Raw genomic sequence first — 14,315 nt, forward strand, 5'->3', positions numbered from 1 at the left:
TTTCAGTAGTCTGACATTCTGCATGTGCCTTAGTGGTTGTGTTGGGTTATATTTTTTTGCCATTTGCTAGGTTTTGCTTAAAAGGTAGTTTGCATGGTCTTGGTTCTTCAAGTTGGACTGCTCAAACTTGAATCAGCTGTCCCTGACCATTAAGGGCATCTCGTAGGTTGATGTATAAAAATTTTGGCCCTGAGATCTAACCCTGCTGCATAGACATATTACACTTGCATAGAGCATAGTTGTTTTTGACTTTTCTTTTGAAGTATATAAATGTTTAGTTCCACATTTGCACTATTCTTTGGCCTTGTATTGAATGAAAAACACTGAAAATTGACTAAATGCTAGTTTACATGGCCAATGATCAGTGGATTGCAATCTGATACATATATATATTTTATTTTATTTTTTTCTAAATGCTAATTCACAATTGAATGTGTTTTTTGATAAGACAAATTAAATGAAGTTTGTATTCTTTTTCAAGAGTAGAGCCATGGTCATTTGAACAGCATTTAGGGCAATCTGTATTCATCCCTGCTGCTTGTCCTTTCCAAGTGAGGAATCTTCAGGCGAATTCATTGTAGTTATAGAATAACTTTAATTTATAATTTTGAACATTAAACATGAGTTGATAAAAAACAATGCCTAATTAGAACACATTAATGTGCCCGATTAGTAGTTATGTCTGGAGGATTATGCTTGTTAGATCACCAATTGTCCCAAAAGTAAGCTGGTAGGAAATGAGCTTAACACTCCCCCTTGTGTGAGATCGGTCTCCCACATAGGGAGCCAAACAAATTGTCTAGAAAGGTGCAAAAAAGATATATAGAACAGAGAGCATTTGACGCAGGTAATGATAGTGACAAGGCTTGAACCCAGGACCTCATGAAACTAGAGCTCTGATACCATGTTAGATTTCCAATTTTTCCCAACAATGTTATCCATGTTAAGACTTTGGAGCCCTATGTATCAAGCATTATGAAAATTGTACTTTGATTTTATCGTACTCTTTGCTTGGAGGTGCCATTTTTTTTTTCTTTTTCTTTTGAGTGTGTTAGATGGGTGGTAGTTTAATCATATGTGTGGCACTTAGAAAATATGAAGAAGAAGAACTCCGAAAATATGAGGAAGAAGGAATATATTTCTGTTATATTCAAAACTTCTTATCTTACAAGACCAAATGACACTCCTTATATAGGAGATATTACAAACATCATCATAACCCATTATATGCCACTTACATATTATATATTACCACTATCTACCACTATCATATTATATACATGCCACTATCTACCACCAACACCACTATCATATTCTATACATGCCACTATCTACAACCAACACCACTATCATATTCTATACATACCACTATCTACCACCAACACCACTATCATATTCTATACATGCCACTATCTACCACCAACACCACTATCATATTATATGCATGAACACAATTTTCAGCACTCCCCCTCAAGCTGGTTTGAAGATATCTTCCATAGCCAGCTTGCTAGTCAGCTTATCAAATTGCTTCTTGTGTAGTCCCTTCGTTAGCACATCAGCTAATTGTTCACCTGTTGGAAGGTAGGTCATACAGATTATGCCAGCATTGATTTTCTCCTTGATGAAATGTTTATCCACTTCTATATGTTTTGTGCGATCATGTAGAACTGGATTATGAGCTATAGATATAGCTGCTTTGTTGTCACAATAGACCTTCATAGGTGTCGGCTGAGAAAGCTTTAATTCTTCAAGAATTCTTTTAATCCACATTACTTCACAGATTCCATGGGCAACTGCTCTGAACTCTGCTTCTGCACTACTTCTAGCTACCACATTCTGTTTTTTACTCCGCCATGTAACTAGGTTCCCACCTACAAAGGAGCAGTATCCGGATGTTGATCTCCTGTCTGTAACACTTCCTGCCCAGTCTGCATCTGTGTATACTTCAACTTGAAGATGTCCATGTTTCTTGAATAGTAAGCCTCTCCCTGGAGTTCCTTTCAAATATCTTAAGATCTTATAAACGGCCTCAAAGTGCTCTGCCCCTGGTGAGCGCATGAACTGACTTACCATGCTGACTGCAAAGGCAATATCAGGCCGCGTATGAGACAAGTAAATCAATTTCCCTACAAGTCGCTGATATTGTTCTCTCTCTTTGACTTCTTCAGCCTTAGCAGCTTGTAACTTCAAGTTAGGCTCGATCGGAGTCTCCGCCATCTTACAACCAAGCATACCTGTTTCTCCAAGGAGATCAAGAACATATTTTCTCTGATTAACGAATATACCTTCCTTGGATCTTGCAAATTCCATTCCGAGGAAATACTTGAGGGCTCCCAGATCCTTAATGTGAAATTCTTTTGCGAGTTTCTCTTTGAGGGCTGCTAACTCTGCTTCATCATTACCAGTTAAAATGATGTCGTCAACATAAACAATCAAAATTGCAATTTTACTGTTTTTTGAATGTTTATAAAATATTGTGTGATCTGCTTGACTCTGCGAGAAGCCACAACTGATAACTGCCTTCCCAAAGCATTCAAACCACGCTCTTGGTGATTGTTTGAGTCCGTATAATGACTTGTTCAATCTGCATACTCTGTCACTTCCAAGTCTCTGTTCAAATCCCGGCGGTAGGCTCATGAACACCTCATCTTCAAGATCACCATTGAGAAATGCATTTTTAATGTCAAGTTGATGTAGAGGCCAATCTGAATTTACTGCAAGAGATAACAGTACTCTGATGGAATTTATTTTAGCAACAGGAGCAAACGTCTCCTGATAGTCGATCCCATAAGTTTGAGTGAAGCCTTTAGCTACCAGTCTCGCCTTGTATCTCTCAACGCTTCCATCTGCGTTACATTTTATCGTAAACACCCATTTACACCCAACTGTTTTCTTGTCTTTGGGTAGATCAACTATCTCCCAAGTACCACTTCTCCTTAAAGCATTCATCTCCTCCATGACTGCTAATTTCCAATTCGGATCATCCAATGCTTCCTGTATATTCCTTGGAACAAACAAGTGTAAAATCCTAGATGTGAAAGCTCTATGGTTTTTAGACAGTCTTTGATAGGAGAGGTAATTTGCAATAGGATGTTTAATGCAATTTCGGACACCTTTCCTAATTGCTATAGGTACATCAAGGTCAGAAATAGAAGGAATAGGATTACCTAAAATTTCGATGCCAGAACTCGGGTGGACATTCGGGTCATTAGGATGGACATTCGGGTCATTATTCCTCAGATGAAATCGCTTCCTAGTATAAACCTGAAGCTCAGGATTTAGATCATTTTGTAGTACTTCTCCCCCTAAACAAGAATCTTCTTGACTAGGCACCATAGAACTTGGTTCTCCTAAGTGATCATTATCAGACAGATGTGGTTTTTGTGTAGGATAAATGACATCGGGGAGCGGGATAGAAATATCCCAAAAACGGTCTTCTACTCCACTTGTCTCCCCCTGAAGAGAAGTGTTGGGGAAATAGGATTTTGTTTCCACAAATGACACATCCATACTCACATGAAATTTCTTGTTTTGAGGATCGAAGCACTTATATCCCTTTTTGTTTGAGGAATAACCCAAAAAAACACATTTTATAGCACGGGGGTCAAGTTTTGAACGAAATTGACTGGGAACATGAACATAGGCAGTACATCCAAAAACTTTGGCGGGTAAATCAGAAAACAACCTCGTGTCAGGAAAAAAAGTTTTGAGACAATCAAAAGGTGTTTTGTATGTTAACACCTTTGTAGGCATCCTGTTTATCAAATAAGAGGCTGTTAAAATTGCTTCACCCCATAAATATTTAGGAACATGCATGTAAAACATTATAGCACGTGCTACTTCAAGTAGATGTTTATTTTTTCGTTCTGCAATGCCATTTTGTTGAGGGGTATCCCGACATGTAGATTGATGAAAAATCCCATTTTTTTTCCAAAAACTCACCCAACTGCTCATTGAAATATTCTGTTCCATTATCAGAATGTAAAATACCAATTTTGGTTTGAAATTGGTTTTCAATCATATTGTAAAAATTTGTGAATAAATTTTTCACGTCAGATTTTTTATTCATCAAATAAATCCAACATAAGCGGGTATGGTCATCAATAAATGTAACAAACCATCTTTTACCAGAAAGAGTAGTGATTTTAGAAGGGCCTCAAACATCACTATGAATCAAATAAAAAGGTTTTGAAGCCTGGTAAGGTTTTGGCAAATAAGTAGAGCGATGAAATTTTGCAAAAATGCAACTTTCACAATGAAAAGAAGAACAATTAATCCCTTTAAATAATTCTGGAAATAAATGTTTCAGATAAAGAAAACTAGGATGTCCTAGCCTATAGTGCCATAGCATTATTTTTTCTCGAACAGAGATTGAACTGGTACTATTAAAGCTCTGAGCTTTTTTATTACTAACAGGTACTTCATCAAAGTAGTAAAGACCTTCAAGCATCCTAGCATGCCCAATCATCATCCCCGAGTTCTGGTCCTGAAATTCACAATGGGATTCAAAAAATGTAACACGACAATTAGAAATCCTTAGATAGTTTACTGACAGACAAAAGGTTACAGGCTAAGTTGGGGACGTGAAGAACATCATTGAGATTAATTTTCTCAGTTAGTTTAATAAATCCTTTTCCTGCAATAGGTGAAAAACTACCATCGGCTATTCTGATTTTGTCATGACCAGAACAAGGGAAATAGGTACTAAATAAATGGGAAAAACTAGTCATGTGATCGGAGGCACCAGAATCTATGATCCACGGAGAGAAGTTTAGGCAAGAGAAGGCTTTAGGATTTCTACCTGTTTGTGCCAACAAAACACTAGGAGTACCGGTTGAGGAGTTGGACGTTTTCACCGGAATGACAGCGGCAGGGGTTGAAGTGGTTCCGGACGTGACTTCCGACATGGCTATGACGGTTTTAGGGCTGCTGTGTTTTTTGTTGCTCTGATACCAACTTAGAAAATATGAAGAAGAAGAACTCCGAAAATATGAGGAAGAAGGAATATATTTCTGTTATATTCAAAACTTCTTATCTTACAAGACCAAATGACACTCCTTATATAGGAGATATTACAAACATCATCATAACCCATTATATGCCACTTACATATTATATATTACCACTATCTACCACTATCATATTATATACATGCCACTATCTACCACCAACACCACTATCATATTCTATACATGCCACTATCTACAACCAACACCACTATCATATTCTATACATACCACTATCTACCACCAACACCACTATCATATTCTATACATGCCACTATCTACCACCAACACCACTATCATATTATATGCATGAACACAATTTTCAGCAGTGGCAAATAATGCTGGTTGTGCTGCTGAAAAGTGCCATTTGCTTTGAATGTTCACCTCTATTCATATAGCAGTTCATTTTTCTTAAACGGTGCTTTTTGTTGGCACCTGTTATATTCATGAAATGTTCATTGCATGTTATCCAGGGACAACCATGTGTTGGCCATCATACGGGAGATGTGGATAACATCTAGTCCCTCCCCTTTGTAGGTTGAACTGCAATTAGGGAGCAAAGTATTTTAATGCCTTGGCCTTGTACCTGAGAATGTGATGTAATAAGAGACTTCTATGACTTGGTTAGTAACTTGAATACAAGTGAGACCATATTTATCTTTAACTTTGGGGGCTAGGGCCTAGGAAGGACATTTAGGACACCCCAAACAACCCCTAAGTCTATCTTGGTACACAACAGGATTATTGGAGTCATATGTTGCAAGAGACTGGGCACTTCACTCCTTGCGAGTCCTGTGCCTTAGCCAGTCCACAAAAGAGAAAGAGAGAGAGGTCTTTCTAGAATCATAAGGTGCCTTGGGCCATCTGTCATGTTTCCCACCAATGGAGGACATGGGTTCCTACCAGCGTCCTATGGCTAGGCTATGGTTTGCAAAGTGACCGCTTCCTGGCAAGGGAGTTTGCTTCGTACAACTTGAGCCTAAAGTTGGGATGAAAATGATGTATTGATACCCTTTCAATAATACATTTTACTTGACATCACTTGAGGGCCTAAAATATTTCATTCAAACAGTTGTTTTTTCAGCAGTTGCAATAAGTTTCATCCCTATTACAAGATTTCTTATGGGAATCTGAATATCACTAGCCATTGAGGTGTTTTCTTTTTGGGCTCTCTTTGTTTCAGTAGGACTTTTGTTTTGGGCTTTCTAATCATGCTGTAAGAGAAATGGAAAGTATACTAGGGACCTTAGAGGATTCTTAAGGAATTGTTTTCTTTTGAATTGCATTTTTTCCTGTCATTGAGGAGGGACCTTATTAAATTAAGGTTTTTTGTTTTTGCAACAACAATGAAATTTGTAGAGTGGCTTTACCATTTATGACAATAAATAGGCAAATTGCTTCTATGTTCTCTGTGGTTTTTCATTTAGGCAAAAATACCCCAGTGGTTTAAGAAATTGTTAGGGGACCTCCCTTGCCACCACATTTTGTTAGGAAGAATTTTGTCCATAAAAGCAGTTAAATAAATGAACGTTGAAAATAATCAAATAAAGGTTGGAAATAATGACCTTCAGTAGTGAATTAGAAGGATGTAAATGCCCTCATCTTCTTCAAGAAATTGGGTGAGCCTCCTCTTTCTCTACATTCATCTCTACCCAAACAAATAGTACTATTCTCTCTCTATTTCATTTTCTCTGCCGCCATAGTTGCTGTATTTCATGGCCATGATGATGAATTAGATCATGAGAAGGAACCAATCAAATTAGAGAGTTATGTGATTGTCTAGTGACAGGTTTGGCCGCAGCTTGATTTTTCATTGGCCAACAATGGTAAAGTTAATTGGTCAAATTCACTTGAATACATGATGTAGGATTGCCCTGGAATTTATTTGTGTATGCTATACATGTATTGGCATATAAACATTCACATATATGTTTATACATATATATGGACACGGACTGTGTTGTTACTGTTTGAAACGATAGTGTATATCCATATTGAGAGGTGTCGGGATATGGGAGTGTTACAGCCCTATGGGCGATAGTGGGAGTGGAAGTGGAGGTTAGGGGTTGTGTGGTGGGTGTGAGTGAGGCTTGGTGGATGTGATGGTTTTTTGGTAATGGTGATGGACAGTGTTAGTGGTCATAGTTGTCAAATTGCTTTCGGATTCAAGTGAGTGGCCCCCGTTTAAAGGGGTCCCACTCCTTTTGATTTCTAGGGATTCGATGTTTGTGTGCGATGCATAGTTTTTGTTTAGATTTTTTTGAGTTATACTTGTTATCTTTTTGAGGATTCCTTGTCCTCTTTTGTACTAAATCTATTTTTTTTCAATAAAATCCCTTCTGCTGCTGATAAAAAAAAAAGAAAAAAAAAAGAAAAGAAGAAGAAGTAGAAGAAAAAGTGATGGGAATAATTGGTTTTATTGCTGTGCTATGTTAGGGCTCCAGGGATTGTCAGAAGCCAATCTCTCAATTTCACAACTGTTAGATTTGTGTTGTGTTGTGTTGTTGATACTTTGCTATGAGCTCTATATATATTTTAAAATTCAACCTCTTATAATATGACCCCCAAAATTAGCTTTGGACAAGTAAAATCAGATCCCGGTATGTCCCAAAGTGTGTCCACACTATGTCCAATGAAAAAAATTACTGAAAAAAAGGGCATGCCATGTGGCATGTCAGACACGTGTCCTCTCCGTGTCGGTGTCCGAAATGCGTGTGACAAGGCTAACAAAACACCCATTTTGTAGTGTCAGTGCTTCATAGGGGGCATGTAAAAAGTCATTTCATAAGCAGTCCCATTCAAAGTGCTTGCATGAAAAATGCTTCCTCGTAAAGAGTTGCAGCAAATCTTCTGTAAGGGTCTGGCATCGCGAAGATTTAATTACAAAAGAAACAAAGAAAAGAAGAACAAAAATCAATGAATGTCCACTAGAAATATATTCATTTGTATGTAAAATGTTTATTCTTGTGGAAGTTAGTAGTTTATAATCTGTTAATTTTGTCATTTCCTTGTAAATTTGCAGTCCACAGTCCAGTTGGGACTTGATTTTTTATCTCCTGAAAGTCTGGGTGAGGTTGTAAGGTTAGCTGAAGAAATACGCTATCTTCCAAATGATAATGACAGAAAGCTTCAAATGTTGGAGGTCAGGAGAAGGAAATTTTCCTTAGAAGTACTGAGTGCCTTCTTTACCTTTCCCGCTAATGTTTTTTATTGCTCTCCATCCTTTTTTCTTTTCTTTCATTTCTCATCCATTGGTTCGCTTTGTGGCCTTGTTTATATATCAATGAATTTTCTTAGATTCTTAGTTAGTTTTGATGCAGGTAGGAAAGATATCACTATATGCTGCAAGTTCAGCGATTAAGGAAGTCCAAAAGCTTGTGCTGGATCCAAAGTAAGCAAATAAGACCTTCATTTTATGCTCGTCTTTCAAGTTTCAAGACTTTTTGTTTATATATATTTTTTTCAACTTGAAAGGAAACCTGTGCAATTGTCATTTGACTAGTGGACTTGGGTAGCAACTGCTTCACCCATAAGCAAGGGTCTGCAGGAGAGTGTCACATGCCAACGGTAAACTTGGTAGTATAGGCTTTGAAATTGTTTAAAAACTTTTAGGCAATGGGAATGTGATTATGGGTTCCATGATTATAGTTTTGAAATCAATTGGAATAAGAAAGTGATTCCTGATTACCTATTCTAGTAGGAATCGCATTCCCAAATCAAGTAGGAATATGATTCTCCCACTTTCCCATGAGAATTTCATATTTCTGGAGAAATGTTAGCCATTTAAGAGTAAAAAATAAAAATTGGATCCATGATTTAAAATTTTATCATTTTACCACAGAGAATTCCTAACGAAACCAAACAATTGTATAACATTAGCACAAGAATTTTATTCTCACTCTCCCCTCAAGGTTCATGTCACCCAAACATAGCCTTAAGGGAATCTTCCATGCTTGCTCTTTGCCTTTGCATGCATTGTTATCCAAACTTTGCCTTAGGTAGGAATGGCAATGGGGGCCAATGGGGTGGATATTAATTCCCCATCCCCATTCCCCTATAATAAATTTTCCCCATTCTCCATTCCCCATTCCCCATGGGTACCACCCTCCCCATTTTTTAATGGGTATGGATTTTCCCCAACCCACTTTAATCCCCATTTTTATTTTTTATATTTAATGTTAACAATCACTTTTTTTTTTTTTTTTTTTTTTTTTTTTTTTTAAGGTTCACAACAAAAACTAAATATACCTTCAATCTTTTTTCTTTCTTTTTAAATATATTTAATGTTAACAATTTTTTTTTTTATTTATTTTTTATTTTTTATTTATTTTTAAGGTTCACAACAAAAGTTAAATATACCTTCAATCTTTTTTCTTTCTTTTTTAATATATTTAATGTTAACAATTTTTATTTATTTATTTATTTATTTATTTATTTTTTTAAGGTTCACAACAAAAGTTAAATATAACTTCAATCTTTTTTCTTTCTTTTTTAATATATTTAATGTTAACAACCTTCTTGTTTTTCTTTTGTCTTTTTTTTTTTTATAAAGGTTTTAGCTAAATATACCTTCAATCTTTTTTCTTTCTTTTTTAATATATTTAATGTTAACAACTTATTTTTTTATTTTATTTTTTATTTTTTTAAGGTTCACAACAAAAGCTAAATATACATTCAATCTTATTTTATTTTATTTGATTCAACAACAAAATCAAATACACATTAATTAATTAATTAAAAAGTTTGTTTTATAATAATCAAATATATAATTTTGAGAAAATCAAAAAGTTTGTTTGAAGAAAGTGTTATAAGACTCATATTAAATTGCATCAGGGCATAAACAAGGAATTGTTAGCCACGGACAATTTAGACATTATACCATCTTTCTCTTAGCAAATTTAAACAATTCATTTTAATTTATCCAAAATCTAATTATACCTTTAACAAATCTGAACCACTCATTTTAAGATATCTATGCATTACCACACCCAATCCATCCTCCATCTTCTTCCTTTAGTCCCCCACGAATTTTGTTGTTTGTTACTTTTAAAAAACAAAAAATATTTTTTCAATTAAATTTTTACTAATTTCACAACACCATCACCACTATTCTCACTTTCACTGTCACACTACCATCACCATAGCCACTACCATCATCACTGCCGCCATCACCCCACCACTATGTAACAATTTCTACTTTCACCTTCGTTCCATCACCACCACCACCAAATATAAAAAAAATATATTTTGAATTTTTTTTATAAAAAATATTTTTCATTAAAAAATATTTTCTATCTAAATAAATGAAGCATAACATTGGGAAACAAGTTGATTTCAGTTAAATCTGTTCATAACTAAGAAAAATTCTTTTAATTTAAAAAAAATTATTTAGTATGACTTTGTATCCCCTTTTTGTTTTTCTAGCAAATAAATCTATGTACCCATCATTTCTAACCAACCACAACTCATGCTTGTTTTGATTCTCTACAATTTCCTTATTTTCAAATACATTCATATATATATATATATATATTGTATAAATTGTGTGATAACATAAAACAAATAGATTCATACTCGTTAATTGAAATTTCAGAACAAGCAAACCATTCTGAAAATTACAATACACAACAAAATAAAATAACATAGAAAAGCAAACCGAAACCTACACTAGACAATGTCCTTAATTTTTTTTAAATAAATTTAAAAAATTCTAGATATGCATAAAATTTGACAAGAATAATGTGACAATGTTAATTAATGTGTATTTCATTTTATTGTTGAGCCAAATAAAATAAAATAAGATTGAATGTATAGCTTTGGTTGTGAATCTTAAAAAAAAAAAAAAAATGGTTGTGAACCTTAAAAAAAAAAGAAAAAAAATATATATATATTTAGCTTTGGTTATGAATCTTAAAAAAAAAAAAAATGGTTGTGAACCTTAAAAAAAATTAAAAAAAGGAAAAAAAATTAAATGTATATTTAGCTTTTGTTGTGAATCTTAAAAATTAAAAAAAAAATGGTTGTGAACCTTAAAAATAAAATAAAAAAAGATTGGAGGTATATTTAGCTTTGGTTGTGGATCTTAAAAAAAAAAAAAAAAAAAAAAAAATTGGTTGTGAACCTGAAAAAATAAATAAATAAAAAAAAGAAAAAAGATTGAATGTATATTTAGTTTTAGTTGTGAATCTTAAAAAAAAAAAAAAAAAAAAAAAAAAAAAAAAAAAAAACATATGGGGAAATTAGTGGGTACCCATCCCCAACCCATCCCCTGTGGATATTTAAAGAATATCACCTACCCTACCCAATGGATAAGAAAAAGAGGGGAAAACCCATGTATTTGGGTTGGGTCTCCATGGATACCCACAGGGTAGGGTATCCATTGCCATCCCTAGCCTTAGGGAAGCCTTCCATGCTTGCTCTTTGCTTTCGTATGCAAGCATGAAGTGTTGTTATTTGAAAATTTTATTTTCATTAGTCTTCCCCTTTTGTTTGGTATGTTAGTAAAAGGCTCTTTGGTCACATATCTACTGCAGACTTGGTGCAGAGCTTGGATTTGAGGATCAAATTTGACTGCAATGGTTTCAAAGAATTTAGAGGAGATGGTTAAGCGAAGACAGATCACTTGTGTTTGAATTAGTAAGTGTACAGAGCTTGTAATTTAGGTGAAATAGAATTCAATATCTCAAGTTGGGATGAGAATGCATGTTTTATAGTGTAAAACGTGTAAATATGTTTGTACGTAGTCTTCTTTTGAGGTTTCAATGCCCTCTTACATCAAGAAAATACCATGGCATTTTTACAATGAATATAGGGAAATTTGATAGATAACCTTATTGTAAGGATATGTTCTCTTTTGTAGAATATTAATGTTTAATATTTTTGTGATTAATGTCAGATTACAGGGGTACTATTTCATTTGTTTAGTATCTATTTATTGGCTTATTTTTCCTATGAAGGAAAATACCATAAATGTGAGCGTGCTAGCACGAATTGAAAAATACTTACATATTAAATTCAAGCCATTTTAAAGCGATTGTGTTGACGGTTCTTTTGCCTCGGTGAAGAGGAATTCAAAATTGTCAAGTGTAGTGAAAAGAAAAATTAAAAGGAGTGAGACGGAGAAAAGTGATTGAGTGAACAATCGGGGTGATTGAGTGAACAATCAAAGTAACAATTAACTATCTCTACTCTTATGTTTCAAAAAGGAAGTGTTGAAAATAAAGTGCAGGAAATATAAACGACAAGAAAAAATAGAAATCTATTATCTTTAATTTGAGTTGGATCCTTTTTTACAATGTAGCTATGAATAATTATTTATAGGCAAACATTTGTAGGAAAAAACTGCCTAATAACTACTATACCCTTCCATTTCCCACATTTCATACTCCATGATCTTCCACTTCATCTCTATGCCTTCATAACTTCCTTTAACCTTCAATTCATGCTCTATATTCTCCACTTTGTCCTCCATCATTTTTTCACATGTGTTTAATGATTCATAACTTTTCATAACCTTCAAATGAGTAGAAGAGTGTCACATGTCTTGCAATTATATAGATAATAATTAATAATGAAATTATTTATTTATGGTGCCAACACTATTTATGGCGACACTTGACTTCCCTAACATTTGGTTATGTTTAGTTAATGCTCTGACTTTTGAGTTTTCGCCCTAGTTTTTTCGGGGTGATATGTAAAAATAGATTATGAGAAAAATTTGATATGCTCTACGGCCATGTTTGTTTGGGCGGACTAGATTAGCATTCCCATGACTAATAGTCCTAGGATTACGAATCCGTTGGATTATGTATCCTATCTTAACTAATAGTCAAGTTTAAAATAATTTGTCCGTACTTCAATTGTTTAACCAAACATCGGATTAATAATTTTATTAGACTATTAGTCCAATCCCAAGCTCATGTCCACCCAAACAAACATGGCCTACGTGTATAAATTCACCGGGCATGCTTTGGATTTGTATGAATAGTTTCTTGTATCTGCTGGCTGTTCTTTGAGGTATGCATACGACCGCCATGGACAATAGAAAGTGGAAAATGAATCAAAAGTGCTGGATCTTAAGTCTTTTTTGCTTATCATAATTGGGATTAAAAACAATCAAAAATGGTTTTTGCAAATGAGATGATTCTTTGTACTATTAATGTTACAGTTGTGGTGAATTTTTTTTTCCCAGAAGAGGAAGATCATTCTCTTCTATCTTCCCGTAGCCCTCCGAATACCCCTTCTGAAGGTAGTTTGGAGGACGTAAAATTGGTACATTTTTGTAGTTGAAGGAATTAAAATATACAAATTCATAAGTGAGAGGTCAATTGGTATTTGCTAATAGTTAATAGAGTCTTAGGCACCATTTGAAACTTAGGTTTGGGGCTAAAATATACTCAAACACCAAAAAAGCCAAATAGCTTCAAACAGTAGCCTAAGCCACTGTCATGTGGTTAACAGCTTGCCACCACGGTAGTAAATGACAATTTTACCCCTTCAGACCAATTTTGGGAAAATGTGAATGTCTTAGATTAGGGGCAAATTTGTCATTTTAGTCTCAAACATCATTTCAAACATATTTTCAATACAACAATCAACCAAAAAATTCAACCCAATTTCCCAAACACAAAAACTAAAACAACCTACTAAAATAATCAAATAGTTAAAAGTCAAAAAAATAAAAGAAAAAGTCACTTCCCAAATAATGTCTCAATGTAATTAAACTTTTTAAGTTAATAGTACTTGTTGGATAACATTTTAAAAACAGTGCGAACTAGCTTGGAGGAAACTTTGAATTTTAGGACATTATTATATAATTTGTCGATCAAAGAGTCTTAGTGTAATTAAACTTTTTTAGTTAATAGTACTTGTTGGATAACACTTGAAAAACAGTGTAAACTAGCTTGGAGGTATAGAAGGAGAGAAATTAAGATGCTGACTTAATTATTGAAGTTGCTTCAATTTGGCGAATAAGTATCATTAAATGTAGACGTCCCCGAACGTCCCGGGAGGGTGGAACAAGTCCCCTGTTCCGTTCGATATTGGGCTTACTACAGCTCAGGACTCTCAAATTGTCACGGTTCTAAGTCTGAACCAAAGAGTCCAAATCCGGCAAATTGTTTTGAGAAAACAGATTTTTGAAAGAAGTGCCAAACATGGACTGCTTTGCCAGATACAGAGTTGCCACCTAAATATTTTATTTTGGAGAAATTTAGGAAACCCTGACTCGTTTGCCTAAGGCCACGTTGTAGACACCCCATTTTTGACCGACCTTAAGACTTAGACGTCACCAGTTGAGCGCTCGGTGAT

Source organism: Camellia sinensis, chromosome 2 (assembly GCF_055761805.1).
Source record: "Camellia sinensis isolate YWXY chromosome 2, ASM5576180v1, whole genome shotgun sequence".
Classification (NCBI taxonomy): Eukaryota; Viridiplantae; Streptophyta; class Magnoliopsida; order Ericales; family Theaceae; genus Camellia; species Camellia sinensis.